At 43.1% G+C, this 20,271-nt stretch overlaps 1 protein-coding gene across 1 annotated transcript in view; it reads right to left on the bottom strand.

Annotated features, from left to right (window-relative positions):
• The window catches only part of SPECC1 (sperm antigen with calponin homology and coiled-coil domains 1), a 280,020-nt gene extending 262,641 nt beyond the window's left edge, over positions 1–17,379 (bottom strand). The window contains exon 1 of the mRNA XM_072820972.1: positions 17,266–17,379. The gene's annotated coding sequence lies outside the window, so the exon portion shown is untranslated. The remainder of the gene's footprint in view (positions 1–17,265) is intronic.
• Positions 17,380–20,271: the final 2,892 nt, after the last annotated feature.

The raw sequence follows: 20,271 nt of genomic DNA, 5'->3' as shown, positions 1-20,271 counted from the left end.
TAGGCTAGAATTTAAAAGTTAGATAATAACAAATGTTTGACACGGATGTGGAAAAATCAGAACCCTCAGTCACTGTTGGGGAGAATGTAAAATGGTGTAGCCATTTCGTGAAACAGCCTAGCAGCTTCTCAAATGATTAAACATGGAGTTACCACATGACCCAGCAACTGCACTCCTAGGTATATATATATCCTCCAAAATGAAAACATATGAAACCATAAGGACTTGGGACACCTGGGTGGCTCAGTTGGTTAAGCATCTGCCCTTAGCTCAGGTCATGATCCCAGAGTCCCAGAATTGAGCCCCTCCCTCGTTGGGCTCCCTGATCAGCAGGGAGTCTGCTTCTCCCTCTGCCTCTCCCCCACCCACCCCCGCCATGCACATGTGTGTATTCTCTTTTCCAAATAAATAAATAAATCTTAAAAAAAAAAAGAAAACAGAAATCATAAGAGCATGTGAGTGGGTATTTATAGCAGCATTATTTATAATAGCAAAGGTAGTAACAGCTCAAATGTACGTCAAGTGAGGAATGGATGAACGAGTGGTACCATACACTAGAATGCTATTTGCCCATAAGAAGGAATGGCATAATGCCACACGCTACAACATGAACTTGAAGACATTATGGCAAGTGAAAGAAGTTGAGTCACAAAAGACCACATATTGTAGAATTCCATTCAAATCAAGTACCATGAAGAAGACTTTGTTTACCACAGGGTGGAAACTAGAGAGAATGGATAACAGTCCACCGAGGCTCTGATAGAAGCCTAGGTCTGGCATCCCCTGGGACACCCAGAACACTGTGGTTTCTGGTCTCCAGGGAAGGAATGTTGCTTCTCTTGAGAAAGCATAAAGAAGCCAGAGAACTGAATTTGGGAAGCTTACCAACAAGTAACTACCCACGTCACATATCATGCCTGCAATCAGTCCTGACAGAGGCTAACTATGCATCCTTCACCAAGAGGCAGAACAAATAATTTTTGATTACCATCTTTGCTCCTTGGCCTCTACTAAGAGAGGAGAAATAGTAGACAGCTTCTGCTCCAAGGTCAATCCTGCTCTTACCTTCCCACCCTCCCCTCCACTTGAGCTCCTTCTCCTTTCTACTGGTTCCTCTCCATTCTGGCTGATCCAGTCCAGCCCTTCAGAATCCTCTTCTTGTTCCTACTTTTAAAGGCTGGCATTTGCCAAGAGTCTAGCCTTGGTTCTCTTCTCCATCCTACCTCTTCCCAGGCAATCTTGCCCACTCTCATGGGTTTAACTTCCAAGAACAGATGACTTGTCTTCCCAAATCCATATCTACCTTAAACCAGAGACAAAGATTCCCAAAGCATAACAGACACATCCCTGTGGATGCCACACTTAAAATGGATCATTTTCTCCACACCCTATCTTAATTTGGGTTCCCTCGAATCTACACCCTTAAGATAAAGATCTGAGAATAAACTATTTGGGAGATGACCTCAGAAGACTTGAATGGAGTCTTGAGAGGAGTAAGAAGGTGAAGCCTGGAATGAAAGTGTGCTTCACCAAGCAAGTTACCACTGTGGGTACCTAGAGCTTAATCCCACTGGGAAACTCTGGGAACCAGCATATAAATACACACCAGCACCATCCCACTGGAGGAGCAAGGAGATGGGGTAGTCATACACCATTACCCTTGGTTGAGGGTTTCTGGGGAGTTGGAAGGGTGTGGATTCCCTGGCACTTTCACTCTGCTGTTCTGGGCTGCAACATGGACACTAGGAAACTCGCAGGCAAAGAAATGCAGATGCTCATAATGGGAAGGCAGGCCTGCGTTCACAGAAGTGGTGAGAGGAAGGGACTATGGGCAGGGTACTCACACTTCTGTTACCCATGCAAACCTGAAATTCCTCTCAGATTCCTATCGTGGTTGGTATCACCCAAGCCAGAGAAAAACAGTGTCAAAACCAGCTCTTCTCTTTGACTCTCATACCCAGGACCCTGAGGATTCTATACTCTTAGTGGTACATCCTTTCCTTTCTTGTCATCCCACTGCTAAAGCCTTGGTTTCTAGCTGGATTTCCTACACTCAGCCTCTTCCTCCTCTCATCTATCCGCTAAAAAAACTGCCAGCATGAACATTCTAAAATGCAAATCCATTTACGCACTATGTTAAAAATACTTCAGTGGTTTACATGAGGTTATCTGGAATAATCAAATTCGTAGAGACAGTAAGTAGAAAGGTGGCTGCAGTGACTGGGGAGAGGGAATGGGGAATTGGTATTTAATGGGGACAGAGCTTCAGTCTGGGAAGATGAAAAAGTTCTGGAGATTGATGGTGGCGATGGTTGCAGAACACTGAATATATTTAATGCCACTGTACTATATACACCGAAAATAGTTAAGATGGTAAATGTTATGCTATGTATATTTTACCGCAATAAAAAAGTTTTAATACTTCAATGGTTCCAACTGCCTATGGAATAAAGTCCAAGCATCTTCACATGACGCATTAGCCCGTCCTCTCGCCTGTCCCTCCAGGCTCATTTCCTAAATCCCAGCTCTGAGTTCCCTCTCCCCACATTTCCAACTACACATAGTTTCCAGAACACATCTTGTTTTTCCATGTCTGTTTCCCACCAAGCTTTCTGGTTTCTCTTCCTAGAGCACTATTCCCACCCCTGTCTATGAGCAATTTCTCTTCATTCTTCAAAACTCATCCAGTCATTTGTTCAACAATTATCTGCTGGGTCTGTGACTCCCATCTCAGGAAACAGAGAGTGGTGGGAAAGGCAGAGGGGAAACAAGTGATCTGAAGTGGGCGTGTGTATGAGGTCCTTGAGAGGCATCTAAGAAGGGACTCTCACCTCACCTGGGAAAGTCAGGGGAGCTGAAGCTTAAACACCTCCGCGTATAAGGGACCCTCTGATAGAGTTGTCCTCTCTCCTTGGTGCTACTTCTGAGCTTTGCATACACTTCTAATCTCTGCCCATACCGCATTGTGTACAGTCATTTTATAAGCTTCTATATTAGTCATGATTCTCTAGGTTGCCAGTGACATTAAACCAATCTGAACTAGCTTTACAAAACAAGAGGGGAGGAATTATCAGTTTCCATAAATAAACGTGGAAAGCCCAGAGGTGGCTATGGTCTGTGGAACAAATGAATCTGGGAACACCCACCCACTCTCCATGCCTTTCTGTAGGTTACCTTCATTCTCTCAATGGAGGTTACAGGTTCAGGCAGCATGGGATTCATTTAGTTAATTAATTTCACAAATACCACAGTCCATCAATTCTAAGACACACACTTTAACATCCCTGAGGTCAGCATACCTCTAACAGCTGCCATTGGCTGCCACTGCCCATGTGTGGATATGTGCAAACTCAGGCAGTTAGAGAATAGCTCATCAAGGGGCACCTGGGTGGCTCAGCAGTTGAGTGTCTGCCTTTGGCTCGGTTAAGCCACCCAGATGCCTCAGGTCCTGATCTTAGGGTCCTGGAATCAAGCCCCACATTGGGCTCCATGCCCGAGAGGAGTCTGCTTCTCACTCTGCCTCTGCCCCGCCCCCCACTCATGTTCTCTTTCTCTTTCTCTCAAATAAAGTCCTTAAAAAAAAAAAAAGAATAATTACAGACATAAATGACTTAGATGAAAAAAATGATTCAAAAGAGAGACATGCTGGAAACGCCTGGGTGGTACAGTTGGTTAAGCATCCAACTCTTGGTTTTGGCTTGGGTCATGATCTCAGGGAGGTAAGCCCAAGCCCCACATTGGCTCCACACTGAGTGCGAGTCTGTTAAAGCTTCTCTCTCTCTCCCTCTGCCTCTCCCTGCATGCTCTCCTTCTCTCTCTACCTCTCTCTCTCTCAAATAAATAAATCTTAAAAAAAAAGACACTCTAAATGTGAGGAAGTTTCAGAACTACCTTAACCAATTTATCTCACTTATATTTTCCTTGGTGCACATGCACAAGAATGGAATATAACCTACACTGATGTCTAAATAACTCTCAAAGATCTTTCAGTAAGTGTAAAATAAAAGATGTACCTAATAAAGAACACTGTTATCATAGTTTGACAGTATTTTTTCTTTTTTAGTGGAACATAAAATAATTGTTTTAAAATTGCTAGCATCTTAGATTATGAAATTGTATTTATTGGGCAGTTACCATGCACTGGAGACTTATACTAAACAAAACTAGGCCTAAGCTCCCGTGGAGCTCAATTCTTATGACTCTTGAGAACAAAGGGGGCCTATTGCTCTACTGGCTCCATTTTGAACTATCCAAAGAAAAGTGATTAGCCTGGTATGGATGATGTGGTCACCCCTGGAAAAATATTTGTGAACAGGGAGTATGAAGTTCTATGATTGTTTCAATATGGCTCATGGCCAATCTCTGCACCCAAAGTGAAGTCTACTTCCAGAAAAAGGAAGGAAGAAGCATTGAACAGAAAAAAAAATTAGTTGTTTTAATGTTCATTTGTCCTACAAGACTATGTGCACAGAGAAGTAGTGTTCTTGTCTACACCGGGCAGGGTCCAATCATGAAAACAGAATTCAAAAGAGGTATCTCAATAGAGGGAATTTAATACAGGAAGTAATTATAAGGTTTGGGGAAGGGCCAAGAAGCCAAATGGGATGATGGGATGGTGGGCCACCCCAGAGAATAGCAAGAGTTGGACACTTGCTATGAATAGCCTCTACTTAAGGCTAGAGGGGAAAATGAGAAGGTGGTATCACCAGAGGCCAGTGTCACTCAGCTGGAGATGGATCCACCCCCGAGATACTGTTTAAAGCAGAAAACAGTGGGGGTTGGGGCAGAAATCCCCAGGTTTCCCCTTCCTCTCACTTTCCAATCTTCCACTAGAGGCTTTCCCTAGTCACCTTTACTCAGGGGCATTTGACAAAGGAGCCTGCAAAATGAAGTGGACAGAATCAGCTCCCTTCAACATAGAGAACAGGAGAAGGGTGGTGGGGACTGACGGTGAAGGAGGCAGATAAGCAGGCGACGTCTGATCTGTCTCTGTATCTCCAGCATCTAACACGGTACCTGGCTCCCACAGAAGGAAATAACTAAGTACGAAGAGAAACTGAGAATGACCATCCATGGTCATGATAAACGCCAAGGACAGAGATATGGATGGAGCGTTACTGCACTAGAGAGAAGAAAGTAATTTATTCCAAACTGAGTACACAAGGGAGGAGTCACAAAAAGCATGATGAATGAAAAACTATACAACTAATGAGCAAGGATTTGCCAGCAAAATAAAAAAGGTGAGAGAGTTAGGCAAGCAGGAAAGCTTGCACGCGTTGAAGGCCGAGCACACAAAAGCTTTTCAAGGAATGACAAGACTCAAAGTCAAATTCTATTCAGCACTTTTTCAGGACCTCTCAATGCGATTATATAGTTTTCCCCTTTTATAATTTACACAATGTATTAAACTGACATATATCCTTATATCAAACCATTCTTAAATTCCTGTCATAAAAACAATGCAGCCAAGAGGCACCTGGGTGGCTCAGTCAGTTGAGTGTCCAACTCTTGGCTCAGGTCTTGATCTCACAGTCATGAGTTTGAGCCCTGTGTTGGGTGATGTGCTGGATGTGCAATTTAGTAAAAAACAAAACAAAACAAAACAAAAAAACTATTTATTTTTTTTTCAAAAAAAAACTATTTAGCCAAAATCTATTACTCTTTTAATTCTACTGAATTTGTTTTGCCTTTTTTTTTAATTAAGATTTTATTTATTTATTCATAAGAGACACAGTGAGAGAGGCAGAGACACAGGCAGAGGGAGAAGCAGGCTCCCTGCCAGGAGTCCGATGAGGGACTCCATCCTGGTACTCTGGGATCACGCCCTGAGCTGAAGGCAGATGCTCAACCACTGAGCCACCCAGGTGTCTCAATTGCCATTTACTCAGGATCTGTGCATATTTATCACACATGATCTTTGGTCTATAGTCTACTTGTGTGGGTTTCCATTGTTCTCTATGAGGGATACTTTAACTTTGTGAAATTATTTGGAGAACTTTCTATGTTTTCATATTTTCTGACATATTTTAATAGCAGTAGAATTGTCACCTTCAACCTTAAGCATTTGTGATTCTGCCTGTGGGCTTTGAACTCCATCCTTTTCTTGTTACTCCTGCTACCCACTTTCTGGTTGTGTGGCGCCCCTGCTACATCTATCCCAACTCCCTCCCTCCTTGTACCACAAAATCCTGGTCTTTCCCTCCAGCTATAGTGAATTAAACACTCAAGGCCCTTGCCCCTGTCCCACCTAATTCCTTTTCCCCCTTTATTTTAGATCTCTTCTCCTTAAGTCTTGCCTGATATGCTGCTCTGTCTCACACCTCATGCCCAATTTGGTGCCCATCTGGTCCTGGCCTATTATCTTTTTGGGTAATTGTCTGCTCACTCATCTGTCTCCCCACCCCAACATTATGCTTAATAACTGATTTGTACCTTATCCATCACTATAATCTTAGCACTGGCACACAGTAGTACTTACTATATGTCAATTAAGTAAATGCTATAGACATGCACCTCAGAGACAAGAGAAGGAGGAAAAAAATAAGTTGGCAAACTATAGTCTGTGGGTCAAATGAATAGAACATATCACTTATTGTCTCTAGCTGGTTTTGACTATAAGGGCAAAGTTGAGTCATTATAAGAGAGACTGTCTGACCCTAGAAGTCATAAAATATTCACTGGCTCTTTATAGAAAAAGTTTTCAAACCCCTGGTTTAGAGCTTCCACTCATGCAGACTCCACTGAGCTATGTGGCCTTTTGTGCATCAAAATAAGAGACAATCCAGAAAGGGATGAAAAGGATGAGTTATTACTGCTCTAAGAGGGTGGGCACACTCAATCTGTTTTCTCTTACCATACTCATATCCATTCAATGTCGAGATACAACGACTGTTGTCCTTGCAACGCTAAGTCCACTTGACCCCATAACCATACTCATCTAACATCTTCATGAATGTCAGCAACAGCTTGTTTATTTCCAAGTTATCACTTTATATTCAACAGGGGCTGGCCATAAACCCCAACAACTACAGGAACCAGGAGGTCAATAGAATGAGTGGGATCAGAGACAGCTTATGTTGTAGCTAAAGGAGGAGCCTACCAGTCTGTTACTTCAGACAACGATGAAATACTATTTACTCAGCAGGGGCTAGAGATAATGGATTTTTATGTGAAATGTCTTGATTATTAAAGTGCTATCAACTAACACATCAAAAGGTAAAACTGGGGATCCCTGGGTGGCTCACGGTTTAGAGCCTGCCTTTGGCCCACGGCGTGATCCTGGGGTCTCGGGATCGAGTCCCACATCGGGCTCCCTGCATGAAGCCTGCTTCTCCCTCTCCCTCTGCCTATGTCTCTGTGTCTCTCAGGAATAAATAAATAAAATCTTTTAAAAAAAAAAGGTAAAACTAAAATCCTATGCACTGCGAGGAAAGGTAAATGGTGTAGACACGCTGAAGATTGACTTGGCAGGACTTGGTTCTAATAACCAGAGGCACATATTATGACCAAAAAATCCTGCTCCTGTGTCTAAATCCCAAGAGATTCTCAAATAGACCATCTGGGAGACATGTACAAGAGTTCCATTCAGCATCATCTGAAGTGTCTGGGGGTAGGGATTGATGTCTGTGTGTTCATCACCAGATGAGAGAAGGGCAAAAAGTAGTGGATATGCAGATCAGATAATCACACAGCAATAGGGACAGGACATAAAAATATAGGGTGAATGATAACACTATGACAGAGAACAAGAACTATAACATGACACCATTTATGTAAATGAAAAACACATGCACACAAAGCAGTACACATTTTTAAGGATACATACAACAAAAGCACGTATATTAAACACGTTAACATAGTTTGCTATGGGCAGTGGCGGGTGGGAGAGAATAAATATGGGGTACACAGCATAGAAAGGAATGAATGAATGAATGAATGAATGAGTACACAAGACTAGAGAGGGGCTTGCATGGATCAATGATGATAAAGTGCTAAGAATGAGATTATGATTAATCATTTCCCACACCTGAGGTCTAAAACATGGGGAGAGGAAGGAAACAAGTCTACAACCAGACACATCCCGTAGGGCTAGGTAGAAAAAAATGGTTTGGGAATCTGAGCCCTCACGCAGGTTTAGTGACCTCAAAAAACCTCTCGAACAAAAACCTTTAATTATACCATCTGCTGCTCGGGGAGACAAAACTCAGACAGAGGATCCAAGCAATTAATGCCAGCTTGGTGTTTTACGTCACTATCGTCGTCACAGAACAAAAATCAGCCACAAGTAAAGCAGGAGACAGACAGAATGAGGAGGACATGGTTTCCTACTTTCCTGTAGCTGTTCCCTCAACAAGCCTTAGGAGGCACCAACTGTAAGCATTTCACCCTACTAGAGAGGCAGGGCTAACATAACTGAATAAGAGCTGCTGTTTGGTCCTCAGGGAATTCTCAGTGGGGGAATTAAATTCAGATTCAAATGGTGAAGCCACAAAACCATCTAAGATAACCACTGAAGAGAAGTGATGAAATGCTCCACAAGTGGAGCCATGGCCAGAGTTTGGTGAACAGAGGCTGACACAGACTGGGGTGATCAGAATGGTTCTGTGAAGTAGGTGTATATTAAGCAGCAGATGGCTGTGTTCAATGATAAGCCACCTGTCATCTTGAAGTGACCAAAGACCAGTAAGGGAAAAAAATAATTTAAAATAGCTGAGTGGTTCCCCCATGCTCTGCCACTGATATCCTTTCAAGGCTGCTTGGCATGCTGTACTTTGGCTTCTTCCAAAGTCAGCAAACAGGGATTTATTCATTGTTTTCATCTTAATATTAAAAAATGTTGCTCCCTCCTCACAAAGGGCAAAAAACACTTGATAATCTGGCAGAGGGAAGCCATTTCCAGGTATGGTATCCATCTTTTTCCATGGAAGCTAGGAGGAAAATTTTGCAGAAAGGAATTAACATAGCAGGCTTGATACTGCAATCTCAGAAAGTTCCTGCTTGCAAGATTAGTCCTTGGCTGACATCAGGGAACTTAGGTTTGGGGCAGGGGCTGGAAGGGGGGGGTAGTTCCCAACATTTGCAGAACTGATAAGAGTCTGTCCCACTGGCTTCAACTGTTTGTACAAACACCGTGGTTCACGCTGAACACCTGCCTTCCTGGGAGTCTGAAGTTTTGAAATGTGCTAGGCAGAGGGTCCCTAAATGATGAGCCCCCAGTAAAAGCCATGGGCTCTGAGTCCCTAGTGAGCTTCCCTGGCAGATAGCATGACACACGTGCTGTCACAACTCACCCTGGGGGAATTAAACGTGTCCTGTGACTCCACTGGGAGAGGACTCCTGGAAGCTAGTGTTGTCTGGACTTGGTGCGGTGCACCTCTTCCCTTTGCTGATTTTGCTTTGTATTCTTTCAATGTAATACATCATAGACATGGGTAGGACAATATGCTGAGTCTGTGAAACCTGTAAATCACCAAATCTGGGGATGGTCTTGCAGACCTCTGACATACAGATAAATTCTAAATAAAAGATAATATTGGAGATTGGGCTAAGATAATGGACTAAACACATACTTCTGTTTTCTGGGGGGGCCTAAAATTCTATGGAATGGCAAAAACATTATTTTAACAATATTAAATCAGTAAGAGGGTGCCTGGGTGGCTCAGTCAGTTAAGTGTTTCTACCTTTGGCTGAGGTTGTGATATCAGGCTCCTGGGATGGAGCCCCATGTCTCCCTGCTCAGCAGGGAGTCTGCTTCTCCCTCTCCTTCTGCCACTCCCCATGTTTGTGCAAGCTCTCTCTCAAATAAATAAATGAAATCTTAAAAATAAAAAACAAAAGAATATTAAATCAGTAAGAGACCTTGACAAAAAGAAACTGTGCCACTGGGTAACTAGAACATCTAAGAAATTTCTGAAAGGCAGAGAGTACTCAGAATTAGCTTGCCTGAGCAAAGCACAGCCCCATGCACGCCTGAGAGGAGGCTGTCATCCAGTGGAAAATGATAAGGGGCTTCAAGGCTCTGAGTCTTCAGAGAGAAAGAGGGGCAGGGATGGAATATGACAACCTGATGGACTGGGGAACTGCAGTCAGAATGGCCTGGAGTACTGGACCCCTCCCCACATACACTGAGCCACCCACAACAAATGCCCACTCACTTGGAATATACATGCTACCGGGTAGCTCAGTGCAACTCTTCAGCAATCACCAGCAATCACAATACCACAGGCAGGAAAACGGGAGTCCTCAAACTCAAAGATGATCATCAGAGGAAGAGTCTCCAAGTTTTTATTCAACATCAAAAAATGGGAACATCAAGTCAATAAAAGATATACCCAAGGAAAGAGAGTTAGTAGAGCACATGGGAGAAATTATTAGACACCCCTGGGAAGATTTGAGGGGACACTCTAACTAGGAAAGCAAGCAGCTGAGAGGTGAAGATCTCTACATCGTGAAATAAAAAAGCAGGGTGAAGGGCAGTACATGGACTAATGCTATTATCTGTGCAAGAAAAAAAAAGAGGAGGGATTAAGAATTGAATTCATATTTAATTGTATTTGCATAAAGAGACTTCGGAGGGACATATAAGAAACTAATAACGTGGCTACCTGCTTGTGGCATAAGGGAGAAGTGGGCAGATGGGGGAAGGGATGGAGGGAGACCTTTCACTCATAGCTTTTTTTTTTTAATTTTTATTTATTTATGATAGTCACAGAGAGAGAGAGAGAGGCAGAGACATAGGCAGAAGGAGAAGCAGGCTCCATGCACCGGGAGCCCGACGTGGGATTCAATTCCGGGTCTCCAGGATCGCGCCCTGGGCCAAAGGCAGGCGCCAAACCGCTGCGCCACCCAGGGATCCCAACTCATAGCTTTTTAATACAGTATGAGTTTTGAACACTGAATGTGTTCTCTATTCTAAAAACTAAATTTTATAAAGTAGAGACCTTGAAAGTTAAATGTATGATAATCAACATTGATGGACCAGAGAGTTGATTGGACAAAGCCAAACACTAGATTAGTGAACAGGAAAGTCCAAGTAAGGAAGCTCCCAAAATGCGGCCCATAAAGATAAGAAGGCAGATCATTTGAGAAGAAAGTCCAGAAACATAAAAGATAAATTGCAAAATTCTGATAACTATTTAATAGTAATTCCAGAAAAAGAAAATAAAGAAATGGAGGCAAGGAAATATTCAAAGAGAAACTTCTCCCATGTAATAGAAATGCATTAATCTTTGGAAAGAAAGGGACCACCAGGCAGTGAGCAGGGAGAAAAAGAGAATGATCCCTGGACCAATAGTGAAATATCTGAACACCAAGGAAAAAGAAAAAAATGGTAGAGCTTCAAAGAAAATAAATAGGTTAGCCATAAAGAAACAGAAATCAGACTGCAGAAACTTCTCATCAACCACATTAGATAGCAGCAGATAATGAAGAATTATCTTCAAAATGCAGAAATTTTTAAAAAATATTTTATTAATTTAAGAGAGAGCGAGAGCACGAATGTGGGAAAGGGGGAAAAGGCAGAGGAAGAGGGAGAAGCAGACTCCCCGCTGAGCAGGGAGCCAGCACCAGACTTAGTCCCAGGACCCCGAGATCATGACCTGAGCTGAAGGTAGATGCTTAACTGACTGAGCTACCCAGGTGCCCCAAAATGCAGAGGTTTTTAAGCTAGAATCCAATCCTCAGTCAACTGTACTTATGCAGAAAAGCAAAGTAAAAAATATTCTAAACATGCAAGGGCTCAGAAAGTTTACCATCCACAAAATCTCAAGGGGAAAAAAAATTCCTTGAGGACTCATTTAACCAATAATAAATCCAAAAAGTAGAAAAACAAGAGATAAAAGAACCAATGATAAGCAAATAACCGGCAAAACTTACAACTGATGAACAAATAATCAGTAAAACATAACTGTTTATGTGTAATGTACAAAAGCCCCAAATTCCATATGATTGTAATGTGAGACAGAATTAAAGTCATGTTAGGGACACCTGGGTGGCTCAGTGGTGGAGCGTCTGCCTTGGACTCAGGTAGTGATCCCAGGGTCCTGGGAATCCTCCCTGTGGGAAGCCTGCTTCTCCCTATGTCTCTGCCTCTCTCTCTGTGTGTGTCTCTCATGAATAAATAAATAAAATCTTTAAAAAAAATTAAACGTCATGTTAAGGTTCCTTCTTGCTCTACTCACGAAGAATTCATATATGCAGATTATCTTTAAACATCAAGAGAAAAAATGTTTAGACATTGTGAAAATGTAAAGGTAACAAAAGAGCTCAATTTCATTTATCATTAGGGAAATAAATCAAAACCACAATGTGATACCCACCAGGATGACTAAAATGGAAAAGACAGAAGTTACCAAGAGGTGGCAAGGATGTGCAGCAACCACATACCCTTCTCAGGTACCTACTATTGGAAACTATCAGTATTTACTTAAACCCATGTACACACCATGACCAGGCAATTCCCCTCCTAGATATATACTCGACAGAAATGCATACATTCATTCAACAAAAGACATGTACTAGAATGTTCATACAGCACTATTCATGATATCTCCAAACTGCAAACAACCCAAATGTCAAGCATGTGAAATGGATATCTATGTTGTGGTTATACACACAATGGAATATATACAGCAATGAGAGTGGACAAACCATAACTACACTCAGGAATATAGACAAACCACACAACTGTAATGTTGATGGAAAGAAACTGAACATAAAAGAGTACATACTGTATAATTCTATTTATATAAAGTACGAAAACAGGTAAAACTAACCTGTGGTGTTAGGATAATGACTAGTCAAGATAGTGGTTATCTTTGGTGGTGGGCCACATGAGGGCAGATTCTAGAGTGCTGACAAGGTTGTTTCTTGTTTGGAGTGCTGAGTACATGTTTGTTCACCCTGTCAAAATTCATACAGCTATACACTTATTATTGTGTAACTTTATACATTTATGTTGTACCTCCATAAAAAATTGCCTCCAAATTTAAAGGTACCTACCACAAAGTAGAAATAATCTCTGTAATTTCCATGTCTTGAGAAAAATAACACAGAATACGAAAAATTCAGTCAATCCAACAAAAATAAAGGGATGGTGGCTGCCAGGAAATAAGCAGAAGAAATAGAAAACATAAAATAAGATGGCAGGAAGCAGCCCCCAAATATCAATAATTGAAATAAATATAAATGGGTTAAAGCTGCCTACTGAAAGGCAAAGATTTCACACCCATTATGATAGACGCTGTCAACAAAACAAAACAAAGCAAAACAAAACAAAAAAAAAACAAAAAAAACACCAGAAAATAACAAGTGTTGGAGACAAGGGGGAGACACTGGAACCCTTGTGCACTGTTGGTTAGGAATGTAAAATGGTGCAGCTGCTGTGAAGAATAGTTTGGCACTTTCTTGAAAAGTGAAATATAGGGGATCCCTGGGTGGCTCAGCGGTTTGGCGCCTGCCTTTGGCCCAGGGCGCAATCCTGAAGTCCCGGGATCGAGTCCCACGCCGGGCTCCGGCATGGAGCCTGCTTCTCCCTCCTCCTGTGTCTCTGTTTCTCTCTATCATGAATAAATAAATTGAAAAAAAATATTTAAAAAAAAGTGAAATATAGAGTTACTATATGACTCACAATTCCACTTCTGGGTATATGCCCAAAAGCATTGAAAGCAGGGTTGCAAAGAGATATTTGTACACCCATATTCATAGCAGTATCATTCACAACAGCTAAAATATGGAAGCAACTGAGAAATGTAATGGTAAGCAAAATGTGGTATATAGGGGCACCTATCTGGGTAGCTAAGTCAGTTAAGCATCTGTCTTCAGGTCAGGTCACGATCCCACGGTCCTGGGATCAAGCTCCAAGTTAGGCTCTCTGCTCAGCAAAGAATCTGTTTCTCTTTCTCCCTCTGTTTCCTCTTCCTTCTCATGTTCTTTCTCTCTCAAATGAATAAAATCTCTTTTTAAAATGTGGTATATGTAGGAGATGGAATATTAGCCTGAAAAAGGAAGAAAATTGTGACACATACTATGACACCAAATGACCTTAGGACATTATGCTAAGTGGAATAAGCCAGTCACAAAAAGACAAATACTATATGAGGTACTTTATGGGGTATTTATATGAAGTTCCTAGGACAGGAAAACTCATAAAGATAGAAAGGAGGGTGCTGGTTACCAGGAGCTGGGGGGAGGAGAGAATGGATAGTTGCTGTTTAATGGGTATAGAGTCTCAATTTTGCAAGATGAAAACGTTCTGGAGATTGGTTGCACAATAATGTGAATATACTTAATAGTTTTTTTAATAGTTCAGTAGTATGTGAACTGTATGCTTAAAATATTAGAGAGTAAATTTTATATGTATTTCACCATAATTTTTTAAAAAACACAAACAGTAAGTAATAAAGCAAAATCTAATAGAAGCTAATCACAAGAGTAATAACTGAAACATAGAAAATTGAAAATAAATGAATATAAAAAGATAAGCCAGATAAGTACTCACAAAAATAAAGCAGATGTAGCAATATTAATATCAGGCAGAACAGAATCAAAAGCAAAGACAATTAAATAAAATAGATGACTATTTATTCCCAAAAGGTACCAGAAAACATAAGAATTGTAAAGCTTTAAAGTGTCTAAAAGCTTAACTTCAAAACTGCATGTAAATATATAGACAATGTTTATGGGTGGCCAGTAAACATAACATATTGCAAAAACAAATAGAAATAAAAGAAACACACTGTGAATCATTGTGAAAATCTTTCATGCAAGTCTCAGAATCAACAGGTCAAACAGGAAAAATAAGGAGACAGAGAACATAATTTTTAATTAATAAATTTGAGGTAAATCTATAATTTTGCAACGGGAAATGTCACAAAAACCGACAGTTCATTAGATAACTCATTTGCTTTTTCCTCTTTCTTTCAATGACGTGATGGAATAGAGATCCCAAAACCTTCCAGCCACAAAACTTCTTTTTAACTGCTAGAGGGACGCCTGGTGGCTCAGCGGTTCAGCGCCTGCCTTTGGCCCAGGGCGTGATCCTGGAGTCCTGGGATAGAGTCCCACATCGGGCTCCCTGCCTGGAGCCTACTTCTCCCCCGCCTGTGTCTCTGCCTCCCCCCTTCTGTGTCTCTCATGAATAAATAAATAAAACCTTAAAAAAAAAAAAAAGGAAAAGGCACACACACAAAAGTTGAACAAGACCGGGACCATACCATAGATGTGGAAGAGCTATTTGCGTACAACAGAAGACTATATACAACATTATGCTAACACATATTAAATTTCAATAATGTTAATGATTTTCCAAGAAGATGTAAAGTATTAGATTGACTTTGGAGAAACAGAAAACCTGAGAAGAATCAATGATCATGGAAAAAAAACAGAAAAGATCATTAAGTACTGATATCAAACTTCTTTAAAAATATTATCGCCAGCAGCCCAGGCAGCCTGCAGTCAGATTCTGCCAAACTTCAAGGAACAGATAATTCTTCTGTTCCAGAGCATAGAACACAATGAAAAGTTTCCCATCTGAATCGGTGAGGACAGCCTAAAGCTAAATATGAACCAGGACCCCCCAAAAAAGGGGCAGGAGGGACAATATACCAATCTCACTTATAAATATAAATACCAAAACTCTAATTAAATGTTAGCTCATTAAATCTACCGAACCTAAAAGTGCATTTTATTTTATCCCAGGATTTTAAACACAGAAAATCTAGCAGTATTATCCCTTCTGTTACCTATTTTAAGAAGAAATTTATGCAGTCATATCAATACATGCCATACAAAAGCACTTGGGGGAAAAAAAAATAAAGCGCGCCCCCCCCCAACCTTTTAAACTCTTAGTACTTAGGCATAAACGAAATTTTTACTTCATATGATAAAAATATACTTAGTGAAGATCCCATGGGAGCATTCCTCTAAAACCAAGTCCAAAATAGTCAACACTGTAGAGAGGATGGCTAATGGGAGATAAATAAAAAGTACAAACATTCCTAAGAGACATCTGCTGCGCCTTAACAGATGATGATATTATTTACCTAGAACAGCCAAATCAACTGAAATACTATTAAAACTGATAAAGTACAAAGGTTCAGCTTCAGATCTAGACTTAGCTGCCAAATGTGCTTGCTTTGAGAGTTACTCATGCAAAGCCCTTTTCTGTAGCGTAAGAAATGAGGGTTGACAAACTTTTGCTCCTTCTCTCCTCTCCCATCTTAAACATTGAAATACCGTCGTGTTTGAAACTGGATAACAAAAATCTTCTCAAACCTAAATGAGTCCTGAAGGGTTGAGCTGTGACGCTAACTCAAAAACACTTTATCTCCTGCCTCCAGCTACCGCAGCTGCTAATGGATAAGCATGTCAACCACTCCAACATAATTCTTCCGATAGAGGGCAAGGCAGAGCACCTTCACAGTAATATTTTTTTCAAACCTTATACTGCTTATTATGTAAACTTGCTTGCTGGAGATTGCAGCTCTCACAAAATAAAAATAAGATATTTGGGGTCACACTTCCTTTAAAAAAATAATAAGGATGCACAACTGGTTTTATTTCAAAGACACTGGGGAAGGAGGATGTGTCTGTTGCGCTCCTGGCAGGCTCCGCATCACCGGCCACCCCAAAGCATCCGAACGGTCCCCCGGGGCTCGGCAGGTGCACTGCGCTGTGGCACCGCCAGCCGGCCCGGGCGACGCGCGGCCAGCGCCTTCCCGGGTCACCCCAGGACAACAGGGGGCCGGAGCTCTGTGGACGCGGAGGGCGGCCAAGGGTTACTCGGTCCCCGACACACACAGCTGAGAAGAGCACGAGGGAGGCTGCGGGAGGCTCCGGGGCCCCGGGGAGCCCCGTCGGGCGTGCCCACACACCTGTCCCACCCCCGCGAGGGCTGGGGGCGCCTCTCAGGGCCGCAGTCCTCGGAGTCAGCTGGCCCTCGGTCCCGGGCTCCTGCGCCAGCCCGCGGGGCCCGGCGGGGAGGGGGGCGGCCCCCTGCCGCGGCCACCTGCGGCACCGCTCCCGCAGCTCCCGGGCTGGGTGGGCAGGACAGGGTAGACATCCGTCCCGGGCTGGGGGCGGGACCCGCCGGGCGGAGGGGAACCGGGGCCACCGCGGCGACAACGGCAGCAGTGCGCCTTCCCTCTCAGCCGGACGGTCCTGCGCCCCCGCTCCCGGACCCTCGGACCTCAGGGCTCGCCCGCTCCACCGGGAAGACGACGCGGCGGAGGCGCAAAGGAGACGACGACCAGCATCGCCCCTACTCACCCGCCCCGCTCGCTCCCGCCGCGCCGCCGCCGCAGCCCGCAGCAGCCGCGGCTCCCCGCGCTCACCGATGCTCCGCGAAAGGTTCCCGGGATCCTACCCGCTCCTCCCGGAGCCGCCTGCAGGGGGCGGGCGCGAGCCGGCGCGGGGCATCCTGGGAGATGTAGTCCTGGGGCCTCTGCATCGTCGCCCTCGGCCGCTCTCCATCCAAACCTACCGGTGGCGGTCCTTTCTTGCCTGGTCCTTCCGCTGCCTCCCTTGGGCTCACCTCTGCTTCTGAGTCGTAAATGCTGGAGGGTCCGGTCGAGCCCTGGGCCTCCTCTCCGCACTGTAGGTCAGTGGTTTGCCAAGGTACCTGTTCTAGCAGCTTTTCAGCATCATCTGGGAACTTGTAGAAATGCAAATTATCCATCACGGGGAGGCTATTCAGTTTTAACTGTATTAAAAACTGGGGGTGGGGCCCAAGGAATATGCATTTTTCAAGCCTTTCAAGTGATTCTAATTGCTTTTCCCACCATCGCCCCTTGCCAAGATACTTGACATTACACCTACGGCGTTAGTTACCCACACACACATACACACACACCCACAACCTACACACCTAGGTTCACTGCAGGAGACCCAGGCAGTTTACGTCTCAGCCCCGACCTCTCCTCTGACTCCAGCCTCAGTGTCTCAATGTCCACCCCATATCTCCTCTAAGATGTCTCTGAGATACCTGAAATTCAACAGGGTCAGGACCAAATTCATGATCTTTACTTCCCTCAATCTAGTTCTTCTCCATTGTGCCTGTGGCCATAGGCTGAAAACTGCCCACTGCATTTATAGACATGGAAGTCACTTAAAACTGTCAGGAAAGCTACAGGGGTGGAATGCCAAGAACCCTGAGTCATATTTGAAGGAGAGACGATCAAATAGAGAATAATGGAAGCAGGGCAAATAAACAGTGCTTGTAAGATGTGGTTGGGAGGGAAAGAAGAGATACTGGTGGTGGGGGATGGAAGTGTGGCTGAGGAAGGGTTTTTGTTTGTTTGTTTTTTGTTTTTGTTTTTGTTTTAAGATGTTTAAGTATTTATTAAAAGAATCCAGTTGAGAGAGAGCTTCTGACTATAGAGGAGAGGAAAAGATATTTCCTATTGTATGATTCCTGAAAAGGTTGTATATATGTGAGAGGGAAGGTAGACTCCCAGACACAAGGAGAGGGCTGAGTCTAGACTAGTGGTTCTCAATCAGGGGTCATTCACCCCTCACCCAGACCCAGGAAAATGTGGTCAGGTCTGGAGACATTTCTGGTTGTCATGACTAGGAGTATTGGCATCCAATGGGTAGAGGCCAGAGATGCTGCTTAACAGTCTATAATGCACTGGACAGCCCCACCCCCACCCTTACCCCCCCACACCAGCCAACAAAGAATGTTCCAGCCTAAAATGTCAATAGTTCTGAAGTTGAGAAACTCTGGCTTGGACAGTAGCCTCTTCTGCTGTAAGAGGTGGGAAGAAAGAAGACAAAAGCCAGAGTTTTCTCTGGAAAGGAAAAGAGGAAGTTGTCTATGAGGACAGATAGGCATGGCATGTGTGCATGTGTGTATCGAATACTGAGTCTTGGGATCTAAGCTGAATAAGGAGAAGTAGAGGAGGAAGAAGGGTGGGGAAGAAGTACTGGGTTCAACAGACTGGGCGTTTTGATGGGGGGGTCAGAGATTTGTCTTATTGCAGTAGCTGAAGAAGCAAATAAAAAGCAGCTCCTGGTAAGAGAATAGGGATGGTTGCTGATGACCAGCTCAGGGTGTAAGGATGGGTGGCTAATGTAGAGCAGAGGCAGGACCAGCGAGTACCCTTATGTAGTTTGGGCAGTGAGCAGGGCAGCCCCGGTGGGAGCAGTGGAGTGAACAGAAGAGCTAAGGTCACGAACGTGAATGTGAAAATATCCATACACATGACAGATGACTTTTTGCATCACTGAGAGCGATGTCTTCAGTGAGTACGAAAGTAGAGAGATACCATCAAGGGGAGTGGATGGTGATATCACATGATTGAAATCTTAAAGAAGCAAGACTTTGGACAAGAGTTAAGGGAAGCAGGGTGTTAGAGAACAACAGGCCCGGGTGTTCTCAGGCATCCTCAGGGAGGTCTGTGTTTCAGTAAAGACAGAACTGGAGGCGTAGAACCATTCAGAGTGCTTGAGGATAGAGTAGAATATGTCGATTGTAGGGCAGAAGTTCCAGAAGATTCTAGATCAGTATGGGGAGCACTTTGCAGGTAGGTTCACAGAAGGATGAGGTATCAATGATGGGGAACAGGGCTAGGATAGCATCTTATACTTTGGAAGTTGACTGATAAAAATGGGTGAAACATGAAGATTGCGCCTTAAAGACCAGAGAATTTGCCTCACCACACAGGTTGGGGGCTGAGGAGACATCCATCCTTGCCCATTATGCTCTCTGCAAGATCTGTGACAGTAGTTTCCTAATATGAATATAATAAGTCTTGCTTATAATAGATTCCTCATACAAATATTTTTAAAGATTTATTTACTTATATATTTAGAGAGTGTGTGCAAATGGGGGGAGGGGCAGAGGGCAAAAGAGAGAGAGAATCTCAAGCAGACTCTGTGCTGAGCGTGGAGCCCAACACAGGGCTTGATCCCATGACATTGAGATCATGACCTGAGCTGACACCAAGAGTCAGATGTTTAACTGACTGAGCCACCAAGGTACTCTCCACCCAATAAAATTTTTAATTTATTTCTGGAAGAAGTTTATGTGTCTTGCTTTTTTTTTTTTTTTTTTTTAAGTATGTGGCTTGATTCTGTTTGCTAATACTTAGGATTTTTACATTGATATTCAAAAGTGAGCATGAGCTATCATTTTCTTCCTGAATGTGACGATGTTGGTTCTACGAATCAATGTTATGCTCACATCATAAAAAATTTTTGAAGCTTTTGCTCTTTGTTTTTAATCTGGAACAATTTAAGTAGCTTTAAAATGTTCTGTTCTTTGAGATTTGATCA

The sequence above is a fragment of the Canis lupus genome, chromosome 3, assembly GCF_048164855.1.
Source record: "Canis lupus baileyi chromosome 3, mCanLup2.hap1, whole genome shotgun sequence".
In the NCBI taxonomy this organism is placed as follows: Eukaryota; Metazoa; Chordata; class Mammalia; order Carnivora; family Canidae; genus Canis; species Canis lupus.
The sequence above is the reverse complement of the archived record's forward strand: the minus strand, read 5'-3'. Positions and strand labels throughout refer to the sequence as shown.